Source organism: Dendrobium catenatum, unplaced genomic scaffold, assembly GCF_001605985.2.
Source record: "Dendrobium catenatum unplaced genomic scaffold, ASM160598v2 fragScaff_scaffold_1056, whole genome shotgun sequence".
Lineage (NCBI taxonomy): Eukaryota > Viridiplantae > Streptophyta > Magnoliopsida > Asparagales > Orchidaceae > Dendrobium > Dendrobium catenatum.
In genome coordinates this window covers 7,034,478-7,056,368 of record NW_021319518.1, presented here as the reverse complement: position 1 = coordinate 7,056,368, position 21,891 = coordinate 7,034,478, and the positions used below count along the sequence as shown (strand labels likewise).

Below are 21,891 nucleotides of genomic sequence, written 5' to 3'. Positions count from 1 at the left end.
GCATCTAATTTGGGTGAAAATGCTTGTGATCCAACAACTTATATGAATATTTGAGGATCAAAGCAACCTTTAAAGTTCGGAAAATTCTTCTCAAATGAATTGGATGAGAGGGTATTATAGCTTTCACAAATGGTATTCCAACGGATGTTTGAAATATTTATTGCTGCTAAAAAAATATTAAACAGTGTTGATTATGCCTTCATTAGAAAAAATTTAAAAAATATAATATTAATATTAATTTGACCCATTCCAAATTGAAATAAATAGAGTAGCCAAACATAATATAATGAAGTTAATCAATTGTGCTATCTGCAATAAGTAATTTTAATATATTCTGTTATATACTTTGCACCACAAATGCAATGACAATACATAATTAGTTCTAACATGCAAATGAAATAAAATGAGCATAATTTAAGCATTGTACAATGCATCATATTTTGTGCTTCAATAAGGGATTTATAATCTAATATATCGAATTTAATCTTATAAATATTAAATATTTTTTTTGGGATTTTAAATCTTAGGATTTACTATTGTTGCATCTTGGAGTATTCGCGGCTGTAGAGAAATATAAAATTTAACGTCTTAACTTTGTACGAAAATCCGGCACACAATCAGATAAGAGAGTGGGTGTAGCATTTATGAGAAACATTAATATTTTTATGTGGAAAACCCCTAAAAAAGGGGGAAAACCCTCGGGGCCTAGCCCAGTTTGAATGAATCCACTAGTATTGCAGTTGATTACTAATGAGACCCTTCATATGGGGAAGGTCTTAGCTTGATGTACATCTTACAAAGGACATTACATAATGTGAATACAAGAATCATTGTTGATGTGTTCGTTTGGTCAGAAGGATCGTAGTTGGTGGGCGACGAAGGTTAGTAGGATAATAGTTGGCGGGCGACGTAAGTCGACAGGATTGTAGTTGGCGGGTGACAGGGGTCGGAAGGACTATAGTCGGTGGATGAAGGAAGTCAGAAGGACCGTAGTCGGCGAGCGACGGAGGTCGGAAGGACTGTAGTCGATGGACGACAGAAGTCAAAAGGACCGTAGTCGACGGGTGATAGAGGTCATAAAGAGCGTTGTCTGGCGACGAAGGTCGGAAGGACTGTGTCAGATAAAAGTCAAGCAATAGACATAAATCTAACATCTGATAGATGTCCAGCGAAAACAAGACAACGGGCATAAGTCCAGCGTCGGGTAGAAATCTGGTGACGAGTGGAGGTCAGGTGTCGGGTAGAGTCCAAAATCAATCGGCGGTCAGGGAGAACTCCGACGTTAGATGGTATTCGGGCAGAACTCCAGAGTCACTTGGAGATCGAGCAGAGTTCCGGCGTCACTGGAAAGTCGAGTGGAATTTTAGCGTCACTTGGCAGTCGGACGGAATTCTGGTGGTGGTCGAGGAGTAGTTTCTTCCTTCCTACTCTTCTCTTATTCTTCTTGCTTGGGTCCCCTCTCAAGAGAAATGAGGGGCTATTTATAGCTTTTTGAGGATGGCATGACCCGTAAATAGGAGGAGGATCAAGAGCAAATGTGGAGTGGTTTGGATGGACGGCCGATATTGAATCCCTTGATCGTGGACTATTTGTCAGACATTTGAAGATCTTAATGATATCGGAATTCGGCGATCTTAGGCTCGTTGGATTCTTCTCGTCGAGCCACTCAATTCGACAATAAGCATGTCATGTTTAGAAACTGTTTAGTAATCCAAATTGTGGTTTGAACCTTCCAACAACGCTTCGGGTTTTTGATTCAGACCCATTTGGGCTCGGATTGAGTTGAATTTGGTGTCGTTGGATTCGTATTTCCGAGACGATCAGTTTGACTATAAGTTTGCCGAAATCGAAGTTCATGTGATCCCGGATTTAATTTTTGAAGTTTCTGGCTTAATTTTGCCTCGAGATTCGTGTCCAATCAAGATATTTTTTTGATGACATATCAACTATTATGATTATTTTAAAAATTTGATCAAACTACCCAATCCAATTGTGAACCGGTCCTCTAGTCAATTTGGTCCAATTTAAAAGCTGGTTCTATGTCGAATGTGCTAGAATCGATTGTAATTAATAGTTGAACTAGTTCGATTTTTGTTGAATCTTTTGATTATGATATTGACTTTTAATTTTGATAAAATGATTATAATAAAATGTTTGGATATTCTAATAAGTTTTATCCATCTTAGATTTATATTTATTGAACTTTTAAGCTGAAAATTATTGTTATTTGAACTGAGATATCTTCTAATTTTTTTTTTAAAATATTTAAAAGATTTAATTTAAAAATATATCAAAATTTTTAATAATAAAATATCTTAATCTTAAATATTATATATTAAATTAATTAAATTATTAATATTATTATATCATTTAAATAATTTTAATATTAATTATTTCATTCAATTCAATCTTACTTCACTTGCTCATTAGACATTTGAACTTTTAACACTTACATAAATTTTAAAACCTTGAGATTTAGGTTTTGTTTGAGACGATTTTTTTGCCGGTTCTTAAAACAACTTTTTAGGACAAAGAATTAAATTTTTGTACTAAAAAATTAAGAAGTAACAATAAAGCCGTTCCAAACGAAGCCTTATATCTAAGTGGTTGTTTCGTTGGATTCCAAATGGGTGTGAAGTATTTCAAATATAGGAGATTTGATAATTTTGGTGTTTGGTTGGATGAAAAGTGAATGAGAGGTAAATATAATGTGAATCATTATAGTTTATTTTTTTAGCTAAGCTAAACTCGTCCAATATTGAGCAACAATGATTTACATCGCAGGCAACCTCACTTGATCTTCGTTGGCGAACACTATCAATGACCTCCAGCAACATCGTCACTACCCACGACACCACCACCATCATCGCTCGCTGTCACCCACTGTCAACCATCACTAGCCACCATTGTCGACACTGACAACCACTATCATCATTTGCCAGTCGTCACCATTTTTAAATTTTGTACTATATTTATTTTATTTCAAATCAAATAATTTTTTTTATACTACTACTTTAGATTCATCCAAATAATTCCAAAATATTTCTTTTATGCCACTTCATTTTTTTTAGTCAACTAGAAAAAAAAATGTATGAATTTGTGTTAAATGTTTTTCTTTGATAAACTGGCCGTAGAGCTTTAATTTCATTTTCTAGGGTTTGTTTGGCTGTCTCCAGGGCGTGTCGGGGAAGATCGAGCCAACAACGAGATCCGCAATTTTCACTCGGTGATGGAATGCTTACGTTTTGCTAGGCAGAAGGCTCTGGAAGCGACGGATCTTTCACTTAATTCATCTTGCGTTGCAGCGAACTAGTTCCAAGTGAATTGATATTTGCAACCGCAATGGGGAATTTTCTGATGCTCGAGTCTTCGCCTGCCTTCATTTCATTTCCTTTACATTCCTTCAATCCGAATACAGCCTAAGATCGCCGCCCATTGTTTTATAGTCCACCGGAAAGCCCTAATAAAAGATGTTGATTCTTTCATGGGCTTTGGTAAAATCATATCTGTTGGTTTCTTTTATCTTGTTTACTGTTACTTGCCCAAAGTAAAATGCTTTGCTGTTTAACTCATCATCCTACAATATGGAGATTTCATTAGGGCTTTTTTCTGTGCACCGTTGTATTAGTATTTTCATTAGGTTCTTTTTTTTTTTTTTTTTTTTTTTTTTTTTTTTTTTTTAGCGATGTAGGATTTAACGTAAATCCTGCTCAAATCTTGCATAAATTCTGTATCCAAACGGCCCCTAAAGGCCTTAATTTTTTCTCGTTTTCTTGTCCTGTTCTATTTTGCTTGGGGAAGAGTAAAGCCATACTTCCCAAATAAATCTGCATTTTTAAACATGGGGTGGCTGATCTTGCCAAATTTTCCTTTTGCATTGCGTGGAGTGGGGATAGAGGGGGATTTTGGTATGGAGAGGATGAAGGAAGCAATGTTATTAAAAGGAAATGAGCAAAAACCAAAGGGGATGCTCTGGAAGCGTCGGGTTGGTCTTCGTTACATTAGGAAGAAAATTAATTACAAGTAAATTGTGATCAGAGGTCATGCCAACAATGAATTCTTTATTGTTTTCAATCTGATGTGGAATCTAGGATCATTTCTACTGTTCAAAAACTATATTCCCAAATAATTTATGTTTAAATATTGGTTCACTCTCTTATCTTATGAAATAATCTTTTTTTGGCTGAGCTTGAGAGAGGGAGAGTGAGAATTCATATGTATAGGATGATGAAAGTCAGTTGATAAGGATTATGTGAGAGAATTGGTGTGGAGAGGAAGATGGAGTGATATTGTGTGTACTGGAGAAGTTCAAGAAGGTGTTGAAAGCGGCAGCGTGATCCCCGTTTCACATGTGATAAAGAAAACTAATCCCAAGAAAATCATGCTTTAAGTTTATACCTGCAATGATTTGTTTATAGTTTTCAATTTGATATGGAATTAGGGATTCTTGTGTCTAGTTCTATTTTCTCAAATAAATTTACATCTATGATTTTATCAAATTGTTTCTAGGGGCTCAACTGAAGAGTGGTGGTGGAGAACTCATATTGGAGAAAATGATGCAAGTATGGGTGGAAGGAAGCAGTGGGGCTGGGGGTGTAAACAATTCGAGTCTAGCTCGAGTCACCCGTGGCTTGTGCTTGATTAGTTAATCTAGTTATAGCTCGAGCTCGAACTCGAGCTTTATTCTATGAGTTTGAGTCGGCCCACGAGCTTCTTGTTTATTATGAAAGAGAGAAAATGATTATAATTCAAGCAATTATTATAGTATAATGATAAAATGAATAAGAAATTAAAAGAAAAATAATAAATAATCACTTAATATAAGAAAATGAGATTTTTTTTAAACATTTTTTTTACAACTTTGTACTTTAAATTTTGAATGCTAATATATTTTATGTGCATTTTATATTTATATATTTTTAAATGAGCCGACTCTCAAGCTAGCGAGTCGAGTCAAGTCTGGCTCAAGTTTGACTTGTTAGCTCGTTGAACTCGGCTCATGAGCCACTTATCAAGTTGAGCCCAAGCTGGCTCATGGGTCAGTTTGACAGACTTATACCCCTAAGTGGGGCAAAGCTGAAGAAAGCTTTGGAAGTGGTAGCTTAATCTCTGTCTCCATTTGTGATGAAGAAACTATTTGCTGCCTAATGATGTTGTATGCTTATACCACTAAATCCTTTTTTATATATTTTGAAATAAGTTTTTGGTTTATGGATAATCTATGTTGCACCGATACACCTATTTATGAAGGCGTGCTGTATCCGATACACCGATACACGGATACGCCTCCGATACTCCACCGATACGTGTCGGATACGTCAAAGACGTGTCCAATTAAAATAGTATTTATTTTCAAAAGGACACGCGTATCTGATACACGTGTTCGTTGAAAAACAAAAAGAAATCCGAAAAAAAAGAAGATGCGTCATATTTACTTCCGGGGCTGTGAGCAAAGTTCTCTCATTTTCGAGATGGATTTGAGTCTCTTGATGATATGAGAATATTAGAAATTACTAATCTTTCACTTGATGAGCCTGAATTAAAAGCTATGATATTTATTAAAGATGATATAGAAGTTCAAAGACAAACCACTGAAGAAGCTAATCATTTCATCCCTTCTATTGAATAGTTGAAACTTTATGTGCTAGACAATTTATATTTATGCTTTTGTTGTTGCACTAGACATTTAATGCTTATATTTTGATATTATAAGCTACAAGGCTACAAATGATGTTGTTGTCATTTTTTTTGTAATTTCAAATATTATGCTTTGATTGCTTTCTTAATTTTTATGTATGATTTATAAATTATGATGCCGTGTCCGCGCCGTACCCGTATCATGTATTTTTAAGAATTGATGTGTCCCGTATCCGTATCGTGTCGTATCCGTGTCTCCGTATTCGTATCGGTGCAACATAGTGGACAATTAAATGAGCCCTTATTTGAAATACAGTTTCATCAAATTCTGATATCATTGATGCTTAAGTTTTATGTTTATAACTCTGCAAGCGAAGTGGAAAAAATGTTTGAGAAGTTTGGTTGGAACTTTTCTGTTTGTTTACAAGTAGGATTTAGTTAACCCTTTAAATTCAGATTTTTAATCTTGAGCATATTAGAACAAGAAAATTTCTTGGCATGTTAATTGTTAAATCTTGCTAAATCTTGATACACTATTAGATCATTTGTTCCGGTGTTTAAGATTTGTAAGAGGGTGAAATCCTTAAATAATACTGTGAATAGTGGACAGATCTTGTATTTAACCTACACTGAAGTTGAAATGAATTAATCAAAACAGTAGGATTTAACAAACATTTAGCTGGACTTCTGTTAAATCATGCCTAAATCCTGTGTAAAATAGGATACCGAACAAGCCCTAAGGGATGTTGGTTCTTTCATAGGCTTTGGTCGCACCTTTGGTTTACTTTTTCCTTTTTTACTCTTACTTCTCTGTAGGAAATTGCCTTGCCGCTTAATTCATCATCTAAGAGTGTGGGGTTTCATTTGGATTTTTTTTTTGTGCACATTAGCATTATTATTTTCTGAAAACTGTACTGTTTGCTGCTCTTCACTCTAGATATGCTTGGACTATTTTTTATAATTTTTACTTGCTTTCTCGCCATGTTCGATCTTACTTGAGGGTAAAGACGTTCAAGTAAAGGTATACTTCCCAAATAAATCTGCATTTATTATCATTGGGTGCTTTAGTTTGCCAATTACCTTTTACCTTGCCTAGAGTGGGGACACAAGGGGGGATGTTAGTAATAAAGAGTATGATGGAGCAATGTTGTTAAGAAAAAAACGAGGAAAAGCCAAATGAAAAGGCTCTGGAAGCAGCAACTTGATCTTTGGTTCCTTACGTGATGAAGAAAACTAATCCAAGCGAATCATGTTCTGAGTTCGTACTAACAGTGATGTCATATTTATAGTTTTCAATCTGATAAGGAATCTTGGATTGCTTCTGTTGCTCGGGCCTAAAGCTATATTTTCCTAATTTATGTTTTAATATTGGTTCTCTTATCTTACCAAATTGCCCATTTCAACATTGCTTGAGGGGGAGATGGAGAATTCATATGAAGAGGATGATGGAAGCAATGTTGTAAGGAGTATGCGGGGCTAAGCTAATGAGGAAGAATCTCGAAATCTTTGGTTGGTCTTTATGTCCTCATGTGATCGTGAAAACTAATAGCAAGCAAATCATGCTAATGAGATCATGCTTATATTACTTTTTTTTTTCTTGAGAGTTTTCAGTATGATATGGAATCGATGATTACGTTGACTTCTCGATTTGTTTGATTAATACTTCAATAAATCTACATTATAGGATCTTGTTTTTTATCATACCAGTTTCATTTTTTTCTTTGCGAGGGACAGGATGGAGGTAGAATTCATTTGGAGAGGATGATGGAGTGCGGTTGTGAGGAAGTGAGGAGAAGTTGAAGAATGTTCAAGAAGTGGAAGCTTGAGTTTCACACATGATGAAGAAAACTAATCCCATACAAATCATGCTCTGATGGCTTCTATTGTTATGAATCTGATATGGTATTAGGGATTAGTCCTTCTCGTGTCTAATTCTATTCTCCCCAAATAATTTTTACATTTAGGATCTTAAAAAATTGTTCTTTTGGTTCAACTGGAGAGGAGAGGTGGGAAAACTCTTCATTGGATAAGATGGAGGCAGTGGGAAGAAATTGAAGAAGGCTCTGGAAGTGTCAGCTTGAAGTCTTAATCCACATGTAATGAAGAAAACTAGTTGCAACATATTGATGCTCTAAGCTTATACCTCTAAATTAGGGATTAATCTTGCTGTTTCAGCGCCTCCCTACTACTGCATTTGTTCTATTTCTCCCTTCCCCTCTTTCCTTATATGCATATTGGAAAAGTCTAATAGACTGTTTATTCACAGTTAGGGCCTGTTTGGATGCAGGATTTAGGTCAAATTTCGGAAATATTTTAACAAAATCCCGCCAAACGCCAAGAAAATACAAAGTTAAATCTCACGGTAAGTCTAATCTCTACTTCATGGCGTTTTGGCCATTTATGCCCTAAATCCTGGATTTCATAAATCTGACTTTTTTTGTGGATTTCATAAATTCGACAAAGAAGCGTGTGAAGGGGAGAAATATTGTTACCTTCACGGAGAACTCCCGGGGCGATTTCCAATATGACAGGAACAACGTGTCTTATAAGGCGGAGAAGCTTCAACTCTTTCAAAACCCTACTTCATGTGAAGCAGAACAACAACGAATAAATGCAGAAGAGGAAAAGCAAACCCTAGATATTAGTATGAACAGTATGATGGAGCAATGTTTTTAATAAAAAAGGGAGGAAAAGCCAAATGAAAAGGCTCTGGAAGCAGCAACTTGATCTTTGGTTCCTTACGTGATGAAGAAAACTAATCCCAAGCGAATCATGTTCTGAGTTCGTACTAACAGTGATGCCATATTTATAGTTTTCATTCTGATAAGGAATCTGTTACGCCGGTCCAGCATGGACCGGCTCAACCTGGACCGGCCCAGCCGGTCCAAGTCTACGCGAGGCGGAGACGGGCCAGGGATCAGGCGGAAGTTTCAAAGGGGGCTGGGGTGGGGTCCACTTGAAATTCAAACATGGTTTAAGTGTTTTTGGAGGGAGAAGGAAGGGTAGAGAAGTCCTTTTGCTTTTATTTTGTATTAGATTGTTTTAATAGGGAGTTATGAGGGGAATTAGGGATCATCTTGATTTTGAATGAGTTTTGTCTTCTAGGTTTTCTTGTTTGGGCTCTTGGCATTGCCGGAGATTGTTGGAGAGTTGTTCTTCCTCTCGAATTGAAGAACATTGTATCTTGCTTTGGTTTTTATCATCTACTAAGGAAATACAATTATTTGCTATTGTTTTTCCAAAGTTTTCTCCCTTTTCTCTCAGCTTTTCCATTGTTGGTGGCTGTTTTCTATTGAAAACAGTGAAATATTGGTGAATCGGTGAAGATCCGATAGGAATCGCTTGGAATATTCAAGTGGTACCTATCAAATTGGTATCAGAGCGAAGATCCGGACGGTGGGGGGCTGTTTTCCACTGTTTCGCTGCAGATTTTTGCTTTTCGGAAGAGACGGAGACATTTCGTGGTTCCCATGGATCTTAAACGTGTAGAAGTCTTGGAGACCGAAGTGGTCAATTTTTAGCGGAATTGAGGAGACGATTGGCGACGTTTGAGTGAAATTCATGGAGGGATAATTCTGCAATTGGGGAGATGATGAAAAGTTGTTGGATCAGGGCAAGAAGAGCTGTGCAGCGGAGAAAGAGGAGAAGGTGTGGATGCAAGGTAAGAAGAAGGCACGCCGGAAGGGGAAGAGGAAGGTGGACATGCTGGTAAGAAACGGAGAGATGCGCTCGGGAGTCCATCAGGCGGGAAGAAAGAGAGATGATGTGGCGTCGTCGGAGGCCCGACCCAGTGACCGTCCAGGGGGATCCATACCAACATGGCGGTGCGCGAGGGGAGAGATGGCATTCGACGTGTCGAGGAGGGATGATGTAGCCACGATATGGAGAGAGAGGATTGGGAAATCCCATTGCTGGGACAGAGGAGGCCATGGGGGGATAGGGCAATACGGGTGGACACGAGCACAGAAGCTGAAATGGCCAGTTTTCGAAGAGGGGAACTGTGGATGAGATGGATTCACAAGGTGGAAGAGGTATTTGCAGTTGAAATGGCCTGATGGAGGAGAGAGAATGATGGCGGCTTAGTGATGTGCTTTGTGAAGGGGCCGGCTTTGCCTGGTTTAAGTAATGGATAAGTGGGATCCGGTTTGAGATGGAGGGACTCTCAAGAAAGCTATCAGGAAGATTCAAGGGAGCAGCCCATGGGAGATCATCAGAACAGATTCATTATTGCCCTCAATTCAGAGGACAGTGGAGGAACTAGGAAGAATGAGAGCTTGTGGGGACATGGAGGGCTATCAACTAGTTGGGGGGACTTTATGAGGGCTCAAACGAGATCAAAAGAGATGCAGTGAAGGTCATGAGACAAGAGATCTTGAGGAGCGGCGATGAATGTTGCTCAGTTGGTGGGAGACCAGAAGAAACGCCCACACAGTGGAGGAACATCACTCAGGATGGGCCCACCAGGACATACACTTATTGCACAAGGGGAACCAAGCCATTACTACCTAGAGAGAGTGGAGGAGAGAGCGGGGTGACTAGAGTCTGCTGGAAGCTTCAAAATTGACTGGGAAGGAATGCAGAGAAGAGGGCCAGGCATTTGTTTAAGATGTGAGGAGAAGTTTTGTTTCTCAGGAAGATAGATGCAAGGACGCATTCTTCGGGCTTCACCGTTATATAGACGGCGCCTGAAGAGGGTGATGATACTGATGAGGAGCAACTGATCAAGTTGGAGGTTAGCGAGGTCTCCTTAATTTCTGTGATGGGATCTACTTCCTAGCCATACATGAAGGTGAGGGGAGATTAGGGGGAAGAGGTTTATGTGGTTCTGATTGGAGCAGTGGGGGCGAACCAATTTCATTATCCCACCTGTGGCGGAGTGAGCTAAGGGATAGGAGCCTCTTGAAGACAAGGCAGCTATGGGGTGATGATGGGGACGGGAAGATTGAGTCCAGCACCGGGATCTTGCAAAGGGGTGGGAGATGAAGCTACAGGAGAATAGGGTGGTAGAGGTGAATTTTCTGCCCTGAGTGGGTGCACTAGTGTCTTTTGGCATTAGAGTGGCTAAGACTCTTGGGTTGAGAACCAAGGTAAATTGGGGGCCATGGTGATGGAGCTGAGCGTAGAGGGAGAGGTAAAGCAGGGGAGGACCAGGATTGTCGCAGAGCTGGAGTGTACTCCGATCCTGTGAAAAATCATTACAGGAGGAAGGAGGATGATTCTGGGTGGATTTACAGTTGGAGAGCAGGAGGAGGGGGAGGGAAGACATCCTGCTTTGTTCAACCATGTTGGCAAGGAATTGAGGATGTGTGTCCAACTCCAAGTTGGACTACCACGACGAGAGCAGGAGCACGAGATTATTCCTGAAAGAGGAGTTTCCTATCAGTTGTGAGTACTTACAGGATATCTTCAGGTGCAGAAAGAATGAGATTGAAAGGTTGTGAAAATGCTAGAAGGGGATATCCAGCCCAGTGTGAGTCTTTCTAGTCCGAGTGCTGCTTGTGAAGAAGAAGGATGTGGAGTTGGAGGTTCTGTGTAGATTATAGATGCTCTCAACAAGTGAACTGTGCCTGATAAGTTTCCTATCTGTGATTGATGAGTTGAATGATGCACTACATAGGCAGCTTGTTCCAAGGTCGAGTCTGGAAGTCCAGGTCTAATCACGAGATAGGATGAGGGGAAGATGTGCAGAAAGACGGCTTTCAGGACTATGAGGGTCATAGAGTTCTGGTGATGCCTTTTGGCTCACCACAGGTCCGGCACTTCCAAGCTTTGTGAACGATCATCATGCACACTCCGCAGTTTGTGTTGGTATTTTTTGATGACATCCTTAATTTAATAGCAGATGAGGGGAACACATAGAGCACCTGAGAGTGGGTGTTGGGTGTACTGAGGGCATCAAGTTGAAGGCCAACTTCAAGAAGTGTGACTTCGCTCAGGCACGGTGTGGAGTACCTGGGGCACGTGATTATCCACGGAGGAGTGGCGTAGTAAGCAAGTGAGGCAATGCTGGTTGGCCTCAACAAGACTTGAAGGACTCGAGGGTTTTTGGGACTGACAGGCTATTACAGAGAGGTTCGTGAGGGGTACAGCACATAGCATGGCCTTGCAGAGCAGTTGAAGAAGGACGGGTTTTTATGGGAGAAGCAGCTTCAGATGGCTTTGAGAAAGTGAAGAAGGCATGACGACGGGCAGTGCTTGCTCTGCCAAATTTAGTCAGGTTTTGTGGTGAGTACAGATGATTCATGGCTATGGATTGGGAGCAGTGTTGAGCAGGAGGCAAGGCATAGCTTACATTCAGTTCAGTCCTGTCATACGGCTAGAGGCTGAGTAGTCAAGCGAAGAGGAGCTGATGCGGATTGTACGGCCATCGAAGTGGAGACTTTTATTGGGAGACACTTATGTCAGAATGATCAGAGGAGCTGAAGTACTTGTTAGCAGCCAAAGAGGATTTGGGGGGTCCCCCCCCCCCACAAAAAAAACGAGGGGAAAAAAAAAGCCGCCCCCCCCACAGAGGTGGTTGTCCAAGCTGTTGGATATGAATTCGAGATCCATGACCATGGGGGGGTAGAGATATAGGACGATGCCTTATCAGTTGTATCGGGGGAGCTCCAGGGGATCGCTGTAATCAGTACCAGTATTGATAGATTGGGGAGCATATAAGAGGAGACGCATTCAGAAATGGGAGTTTTGAGGAAATCAAGAGGAGGTGTTAGCAGATGAGAAGCCACCCGGGCTATTCAGTTGTGGGGAAAGACTGTTCTATAGGGAAGGAGTGTGATTCCTAGGTTTCCATCATATTCCCAACTGTTACATTGAGTTCATGAGATGCATAGGAGGGGCATTCAGGAGTGCAGAAAACTTATAGCGGTTAGGCGGAATTGTACTGGAGGGGATGAGGAAGCATAGAGTGAGATGTGGGAGGTGATGATACTTGCCAGCGAGCAGGTACATGTAAATGGCCACAAGGGGGATTACTGCAGCTCTGGCCTACCAGAGAACGTTTTGGGAGGAGGTTTATGGATTCATTGATGGGCTTCCAAACAGAAGGCTACACAGGTTGTACTGGTGGTGGTCGACAGCTGAGCATATGCTCATTCTTCCTTGAGACACCCGCTAGCATTGTCGGGTAGCAGCACGCGTTTGTGAGGGAAGATAGCCGCTGCATGGGTACCAGACGTCCAATTGGTTTTGATGGGACAAGGTGATTCCTGAGTCATTTTTGGAGGGACTGTTTCGGTAGGGACGTATTGCAGAGGAGCAGACTTATCCACAGACTGATGGGCAGACGGAGTGGGAATAGGATTTGGAAGAATACTTGAGGTGCTTCGTGTTTGATACCACCGAAGTAAAACGTGGGCCCATGGTAGCCTGGGCAGGAATATCTGGTAACACACATGTCTCATTCGCTACTAAGATGACACCTTTCAGGTGTTTAATGGTTAGGGATCACACACCTTGTACACTACCATAAGACATCCGTAATGCAGTGGGAATCAGCATTTTGAAGGAAAGAGATTCGGTGTTTGGCGACTCAGATGGCACTTACTTAGAGCGACAGATTAAATGAGGAAGCAGTCAGACAGAAAAGGAGAGATATAAGTTTTGGGTTCCGCGGACAGGACTTTTGAAGCTCACCATACGCAGAGGATTATGGCCAAAGGAGAAATGGAAACTCGCAGTGAGATATTTTTGGCCGTTTTGAAGTGGAGGAAATCGGGGGTGGATATAGATTGAGGCATTCCTCCACAGCCGAATAACCTCGTTTTCCTGTCTCACAGTTGAGGAAGGTGGTGGGAAGCATGCAGTCGAAGCAGAGTTGCCAGCACATTGAGGGAGGACATGGGAAGTGAACTGGAGCTATTGAAGTAAGAACGGGTGCGCATCATTGCTGAGGGGGAAAAGGAAGTGAGATTAGGTGGAGCGGTCCAGACTTGAGGCACATGGAGCCATGGAGAGGATGTGCAGAGCAGTTCGATTCATTGAGGAAAGGTTGGTACTTTGGGAGGGGGTAATGTTACGCGGCCAGCATGGACGGCTCAAACTGGACCGGCCAGCCGGCCAAGTCTCCGGGCGGAACAGGGCAGGAATTCGGCGGAGTTTCAAAGGGGGCTGGGGTGGGGTCCACTTGAAATTCAAACATGGTTTAAGTGTTTTTGGAGGGAGAAGGAAGGAGAGAGAAGCTTTTTTGCTTTTATTTTGTATTAGATTGTTTTAATAGGGAGTTATGAGGGGAATTAGGGATCATCTTGATTTTGAATGAGTTTTGTCTTCTAGGTTTTCTTGTTTGGGCTCTTGGCATTGCCGGAGATTGTTGGAGAGTTGTTCTTCCTCTCGAATTGAAGAACATTGTATCTTGCTTTGGTTTTTATCATCTACTAAGGAAATACAATTATTTGCTATTGTTTTTCCAAAGTTTTCTCCCTTTTCTCTCAGCTTTTCCATTGTTGGTGGCTGTTTTCTATTGAAAACAGTGAAATATTGGTGAATCGGTGAAGATCCGATAGGAATCGCTTGGAATATTCAAGTGGTACCTATCAGAATCTTGGATTACTTTTGTTGCTCGGGCCTAAAGCTATATTTTCCAATTAATTTATGTTTTAATATTGGTTCACTTATCTTACCAAATTGCCCATTTCAGCATAGCTTGAGGGGGAGATGGAGAATTCATATGAAGAGGATGATGGAAGCAATGTTGTCAAGGAGTACGCGGGGCTAAGCTAAGGAGGAAGAATCTTTTTTTTTTTTAAATTTTATTTTATTTTATTTTTTGAGGAAGAATCTTAAAATCATTGGTTGGTCTTGATGTCCTCATGTGATCATGAAAACTAATAGCAAGCAAATCATGCTGTGAGATCATGCTTACATTGCTTTGTTCCTTAAGAGTTTTCAATCTGATATGGAATCAATGATTACATTGACTACTTGATTTGTTTGATTAATACTTCAATAAATCTACATTTAAGGATTATGTTTTTGATCATTCCTGTTTCATCTTTTTCTTTGTGAGGGACAGGATGGAGATAGAATTCATGTGGAGAGGATGATGGAGTGCGGTTGTGAGGAAGTGAGGAGAAGTTGAAGAATGTTCTAGAAGTGGAAGCTTAATCTCTAGTTTCACACATGGTGAAGAAAACTAATCCCGAGCAAATCATTCTCTGATGTCTTCTATTATTCTGAATCTGATATGGTATTACGGATTACTCGTGTCTAATTTTATTCTCCCCAAATAATTTTTACATATAGCATCTTAGCAAATTGTTCTTTTTGGTTCAACTGGAGAGGAGAGGTGGGAAAACTCTTCATTGGATAAGATGGAAGCAGCGGGAAGAAATTGAAGAAGGCTCTGGAAATGCCAGCGTAAAGTCTAAATCCACATGTAATGAAGGAAACTAGTTTCAAACTATTGATGCTCTAAGCTTATACCACCTAATTAGGGATTAATCTTGCTTTTTCAGTTCCTCCCTACTACTGCATTTGTTCTATTTCTCGCTTCCCCTCTTTTCCTATCTACATATTCGAAAAACCTAATAGACTATTTGTTCACACTGAGGGCCTGTTTGGATGCAGGATTTTGGCCAAATTTAGGCAAGATTTGAGCAAAATCCTTCCAAATGCCAAAAATACAAAGTTAAAATCTCACGGTAAGTCTAATCTCTACTTCATGGTGTTTTCGCCATTTATGCCCTAAATCCCGGATTTCATAAATCCGACTTTTTTGCCGGATTTCATGAATTTACAAATTCGATAAAGAAGCGTGTGAAGGGGAGAAATATTGTTACCTTCGCGGCGAGCTCCCGACGAGATTTCCAATCCGACCGAAACAACATATATTAGGAGGCAGAGAAGCTTCGACTCTTTCAAAACCCTACTTCATGCGAAGCAGAACAACAATGAATAAATTCTGAAGAGGAAAAACAAACCCTAAATAGGAAATGACAAGCCACTCGTTCGAAGCTCTAACCCACGGATCCAGTGATATTCCAGGGTTTAAGATTTGTAAGAGGGAGAAATTCTTAAATCCATTGGAATCTTATGAATGGTGGGGGAGATGTTGTATTTAACCTATAATGAGATTGAAATGGATTAATCAAAACGTGAGGAAAAGCCAATTGATATTCTCTGGAAGCAATAACTTGATCTTTGGTTACTTACTTAATGAAGAAAACTAATCATAAGTGAATCATGCTCTGAGTGCATACTGACAGTGCTGCCATTTTTTATAGTTTTCAATATGATATGGAATCTTGGATTTCTTCGGTTGCTTTGGCCTAAAGCTATACTTCCCAACTAATTTTTTTGTTTAATATCGGTTCTCTTATCTTACCTAAGTGCCCAGTACCCATTTTGACTCAACTCGAGGGGGAGTTGGCGAATTCATATGAAGAGGATGATGGATGTAATGTTGTAAGGAGTATTTCAATTTAAGCTGAAGAGGGAAGATCTGGTGGTCATAGGTTGATCTTGAGTTCCTCCTGTGATGATGGAAACTAATGGCAAGCAAATCATGCTTACAGTGAGGTGTTCCTTACTTTTCAATTTAATATGAAATCAGTGATTACATTGGCTAATCTATTTGTTTGATCAATTCTCCGTCAATAAATCTATATTTAATGATTGTCTTTTTTATCATAAGAGTTTCACTTTTTTCTTTGCAAGCGATGGGTTGGAGGGAGAATTCAAGTGGAGTGGATGATGGGTGGTAGGCATGAAATATTAAAATTTTGGGGGTTAGATATGTAAATAGTATGATATAAAATTGTATGTATGTAAATCCCCCTTAATAAAATTTATTAATTTATATTTAAAGTAAGTTCTGCTTGTTTGGCTAGCAAAAAGCGCTTTGATTTCATTTCCTAGGGTTCGTTTGGATGATATTTCTCTAGCGGGCTTTGAGAAGCCTGAGTCTGCAACATGAGCCACAATTTTCACTCGGTGATGAAAGAGAAAGTTTAGCAAGGTAGAATGCTTTGGAGTCGGAAAGATTAATCTGTGCAGAGTCCGGACGTAGAGTTACGCTGTGTACAAAAGTACACAGTGTACATTTGTACACAGTATATACACTGTGTACACTCACAGTCCGACGTAACTTTATGTCTGAACTCCGTACGTAATAATTCCTCCTGGAATTGGTGCATCTTTCCCCTACATCTTGCTTTGCAGCAAACAAATCCCAAGCGAATTGATGTTTGCAACCACAATGGGGGATTTTCTGCTGTTCAAGCTTACCCCTTCATTTAATTTCCTTCACATTCCTTCACATTCCTTCAATCCAAAGAAAGCCTGAGATTGCAGCACACTTTTTTATAGTTTACAAGAACGCCTTAATAAAGGGAAATCATTCTTTCGTGGATTTTGGCAAAATTGTATCTTTGGTTTTTCGTTCTCTTGTTTACTCTTACTTTCCCAAAGGAAAGTGCTTTGCTGCTGGACTCATCTTTCTACAATATGGATACTTCTTTAGGGCTGTTTTTCGCTCACCGTAGTATTACTATTTCCTGAAAGCTATACGGTTAACTGTACTTCACTCTAGATATGCTTGGATTATCTTATATAATCTTGAGGGCCTGAATTTTTCTCTCTTTCTGGTTCTGTTCTATCTTACTTAGGAAAGACTAAAGCTATACTCTCCAAATAAATCTGTAGTTATAAACGTTGAGTGCCTGAGCTTGCCAAATTGTCTTTTTGCATCGCCTAGAGTTGGGTACAGAGGTGGATTTTGGTATGGAGAGGATGATGGAAGCAATGTTATTAGAAGGAAGTGAGGAAAAAGTAAAGGAGAGGCAATCACTTAGTTTTCAATATGATGTGGAATCTAGGATTACTTCCGCTGTTTGAAAACAATATTGCCTAATAATTTATGTTTAAAGATTTGTTTTCTCTTGTATCTCATCAAATTATCCTTTTTGGCTCAGCTTGGGGGTAGAGTGAGAATTCATATGAAGAGGATAATGAGAGTCAGGTTGTAAGTAGTGTGTGAGTGAATTCGTGTGGAGGGGATGATGGAGTGAGATTGTGATTGTGAGGAAGTGAGAAGTTGAAGGAGGCACTGGAAGTGGTAGCTTGATTGCTGGTTTCACATGTGATGATGAAAACTAATCCCAAGCAAATCGTGCTCTGAGATCATGCCTGCAATGATGACTTATATAGTTTTCAATCTGATATGGAATCAGCGATGACTCCACTCCTTTTGGTGTCTCCCGAAACTCATTTACATCTAAGATCATACCAAATTATTATTTTTGGTTCAATTGGAGAGGGGTGGTTAAATAACTCATATTGGAGAAGATGATGGAAGCGACTATGTAAGGTTGCAGAGGGGAGAAGCTGAACAAGGCTCTGGAAAGCTTAATTTCTGATTACCCGTGTAATGAAGAACACTAGTTGGAGCCTAAAGACGCTCTAAGCTTATACCACGGAAACCTTCTTTATATTTTTCCATCTAATATGGAATTAGGGATTCATCTTTGCTGTTTGAGCATCTCCCTGTCACTCGCTCTACTTTGCTTCTACTTTTCCCTTATCTTCATATGTGAAAAATCTAGTGGACTTTTTGTTGACTCTTAAGATTCATGTGCCTGGATAAAAATTAAAATTCAGTAGTGGTAAGTTTGTTTTTTAAAAGTTTCTAATTATAAACTCAATTCATCATGTCAGGTTGGAAGTAGTTTCATTATGAATTTCAAACTATTATTTTCTTGATGTTAATTTTAATATGTTTGATTGTGCTTTCATTTACCGCATTTTGTGTGGAATTGAATATCTCATATTTGACATATTTTTAAAGCTATAAATTATTGTTGATTTTAAATTAAATCTAGCCAAAGTTTGAGAGCTTGCAATTTTCATCAACAACAACATCAAGCTTTATCTTACTACCTGGGGTCATAATTTTTCTCCAACAACAACATCAAGCAATTTTAATCATATTGTGAAATATATTTTTGGTTTACGGACAAATAAATGAGTTTTTTTTTTTTCAAAATACCGATTTATCAGATTTCAATATCATTGATGCTTAAGTTATATGTTATAACTTTGCATGTGAAGGGGAAAATTGTTTGAGAATTTTGGTTATAATATTTTTGTTTGGTTACAAGTAGGGCTTAACTCAAGTAGGATTTAATTAATCATGCAAATCCAGAGTATGTAAATCTTTAGAGGATAAAATCTTGGAAATTGCTTGGCATGCTGATTGTTAGTTCTTTGTTAAAACTTGATACACTTTTTCAAAGAATTGATGTTTTAAATCTTGGATTACTTCTGTTGCTTGGGCCTAAAGCTATATTTCCAAAGAATTGATGTTTTAATTTTTGTTCTATTATCTTACCAAATTGCCCATTTCTGCTCTCTTCTTGAGGGGAAGATGGTGAATTTATATGGAAAGGATGATGGAAGTAAGGTTGTAAGAAGTAGGTAAGGTTAAGCCGAAGAGGAAGGATCTGAAAGTCACAGGTAGGTCTTGAATTCCTCATGTGATAATGAAAACTAATAGCAAGCAAATCATGCTCTGAGATTATGCTTACAGTTATTTGTTCCTTAGAGCATTCAATATAATATGGAATTGGTGATTGCATTGGCTACTTGCTTTGTTTGATCAATACTCTTTCAATAAATATACATTTAAGGATTATGATTTTTTTCATACCAGATCCACATTTTCCTTTGCGAGAGGCAGACAGGGTGGAGGGAGAATTCATGTGGAGAGGATGATCGAGTGCGGCTGTGATGAAGTGATGCATAGTTGAAGAAGGTTGTAGAAGTTCCAGCTTGATCTCTAGTTTCACACGTGATGAAGAAAGCTAATTCCAAGGAAATCATGCTCTTAGATTATACATATAATGACGCCTTCTATTGCTTTGAATCTGATATGCAATTAGGGATCATTCATGCTTCTTGTTTCTAATTCTATGCTTCCCAAATAAATTTACATCTAAGATCTTACCAAATTGTTCTTTTTGGCTCAACTGGACTGGAGCGGTGGGAGAACTCGTTTTGGAGAAGATGGAAGTGGTGAGAAGCAGCTGAAGAAGGTTCTAGATGTGGAAGCTTCATCTCTGCCTCCACATAATACAACAACATCAAATCTTTATCCCATTACGTGGGGTCGGCTACATGAATCCTTTTTCTTCATTGTGTCTTGTTACGAGTCAAATTCTCATTTAAATCTAGTGAAGAAAGGCCATTTCTAATATTTACTAACTAAATCTATTTAGGTCTACCTCAACCTCTCTTAACATAGGCCAAATCTAATACAATTACTCTCCTAACAGGGTCATCAGGATGCCGACATTTTACATGACCAAACCATCTAAGTCGACTCTCTCTAATCTTATATGTCATTCGAACAACTCCAACCTTTTTTTGGATATGCTCGTTTCGTATCTTGTCTCTAAGAGTAAGTCCACGTATCCATTTGAACATCCTCATCTCAACAACACTTAACTTAATTTTATGTTTTCTCCTTTAATGACCAACATTCTGCGCCATAAAGCATTGCAGGTCTCACCACCATCTTATAAGAATTTTTCTTAAGATTGAGTGGTACTTTTCTATCACACAACAAACCCGTAACATTCCTCCACTTCAACCATCCAGCTTGAATTCTACTAATAATACACCCATCTATTTTACCATTACTCTGAACATTAGACTCAATATATCTAAAACGAGTACACTGATTAATGACTTGATCGTTCAAAGTCACAAACCCCCACTAAATCTATTACTACTAAAATTACACTCCATGTGTTCGGTTTTAGATCTACATAAACGAAAACCTTTAGATTCTATGGTTGACCTTCATAATTTGAGTTTACCTTCAACTCCCTCTCTAGTATTATGAACAAGAAGAATATCATTAGCAAAAAACATACACGAAGGTACATCCTCTTGCAAATGCGTAGTGAGAACATCCATGACTAAAGAAAAAAGATAAGGGCTTAGGCTGATCCTTAATGTAATCCAACTGATGAGGACATCAACAGGAGATTTTGACATGTTTATTAGAGGAGACACCGGAGATCGACGGCCACGATCAGGAGCCTTTACTTTTGATGCATTTTATGTATTGTTTATTTTATATTTCAATTTTTCCTATTTTACCCTTGTGGGTAGTTAGTTTGAGTTGTAGCGCTGAGGGCATCTTAGTCTTTTATTTTCTTTTCTCTTTTGAGGCTTATATAAGAGGTCCTTAGTCTTGTATTAGGGTTAATGCTTGATTAATAAAATATTTCTGATTCTCTTGAGAGCTTTGAGTTCTTGAGTGGTGAAGTCCCAAGGTGTGGGCAAAACAACACCCACCAGTCGTCGGAAGTATGCCAGACTCATGGTTCGACTCCTTCCCTTGCTTTCAACCGCCGGCCATCTCTCCACCTTACCTCAAACCCCGACCACCTTTTCTTCCCCATCAAATCGCCGGCCCCAACCCGGCCGTCCTCCTACTACCCGCCGACCCCCACTACTCTCACACCCATAGCCGTTGGCCTAGCCCACAACCCGCCCCAATATATATATATATATATATATGTTCTTTATGTTGTGTGTAGCCTATGTTGCTATATTTGTCTATAAATACATAGTCAATACTTGTAATAGGAGAAACTTCGGAGAATAATAAAATGTAGGCTTTTTTCCCTGTTACTTGGAATCCTGTATTCTAAGATTTAATTTCAGGTGGTGGATTCTTTCCCCAAGGAGTTCTTGGAGTTGTGCTTGGCCATGATCACCGGATCGTCGATGAGGAGTTGTCGACCCTCTTGTCCGGTGTCACTCCTGTTCCTCTTGCCTAATGCTATCTCATGTTTTATCAAATTGCTCATATATATATATTTTTTGGCTCAGCTGGTAATCTGCAGTGGGAGAACTCATTTGGAGATGATGGAAGCGAGGGTGTAAGAAGGTAGTTTGGAGAAGCTGAAGAAGGCTCTAGAAGTTTCAGTTTGAACGCTGGATCCACTTTGTGATAAGGAAAACTAGTTGCAACCTAATTTTGTTCAAAGCTTGCACCCCTCTATGTATAGTTTTCAATCTTATATGGAACAAATGATTAATCCTATTATTCCACTACTTGGGGTTGGATGCATGGATTTTTTTCCTTCATTGTTTCTTGTTAAGAGTCAAATTCTCATTTAAATCTAATAAAAAAAGTTATTTTTAATATTTTCCAACCAAGTTTTTGTCAGTCTATCTCTATTATTTTTAATATAAGTCAAATTTAATGTATTTATTCTCCTAATTGGGTCATTGGAAGATGAT

At 39.1% G+C, this 21,891-nt stretch overlaps 2 long non-coding RNA genes across 2 annotated transcripts; both read left to right on the top strand.

Annotated features, from left to right (window-relative positions):
- Positions 1-3,129: 3,129 nt before the first annotated feature.
- Positions 3,130-21,466, top strand: LOC110103389. Its single transcript, XR_003701911.1, has 3 exons — positions 3,130-3,494; positions 14,651-19,387; positions 21,310-21,466. It is a non-coding gene; the product is annotated as an uncharacterized LOC110103389 (long non-coding RNA).
- LOC114580483 lies at positions 5,794-8,465 on the top strand. Its single transcript, XR_003701912.1, has 3 exons — positions 5,794-7,146; positions 7,372-7,733; positions 7,925-8,465. It is a non-coding gene; the product is annotated as an uncharacterized LOC114580483 (long non-coding RNA).
- Positions 21,467-21,891: the final 425 nt, after the last annotated feature.